Below are 323 nucleotides of genomic sequence, written 5' to 3' on the forward strand. Positions count from 1 at the left end.
CGGCTCAGAAAGGAACACTTCATCTGGGTTTATGAAGGGAAAAAAATAAATAAATAACCACGAGGAGTTCGCTTGCATTTCTCCTCCAAAATCTCGGCTCGGAGGTGGGGAATCTAGAGGACCGAGGCCGGTGGAAGGGAGCCAGCGGGGCGAGCGAAAGGGCAGCCTCCCTCCTCGCCTCCCGGAGTGACCAAGAAGGACGGGAGAAGGGAAGGAAGGAGAGGCGAGGGAAGGGAGAGGGAAGGAAGAAAGGCGAGGCTGGAGCGAGGGAGCAAGGAAGGCAGTTTGCAAGCGAGAAAAGAGGGAAAAAAAAAAAAAACAGC

The 323-nt window shown here is 54.5% G+C and overlaps 1 protein-coding gene across 1 annotated transcript in view; it reads right to left on the reverse strand.

Moving 5' to 3' along the window:
* BCL6 (B-cell CLL/lymphoma 6) overlaps positions 1-323 on the reverse strand; it is a 24156-nt gene that overhangs the window by 23092 nt on the left and 741 nt on the right. The window lies entirely within an intron of this gene.

The sequence above is a fragment of the Bison bison genome, unplaced genomic scaffold, assembly GCF_000754665.1.
Source record: "Bison bison bison isolate TAMUID 2011002044 unplaced genomic scaffold, Bison_UMD1.0 scf7180017864333, whole genome shotgun sequence".
NCBI classification, from domain to species: Eukaryota; Metazoa; Chordata; class Mammalia; order Artiodactyla; family Bovidae; genus Bison; species Bison bison.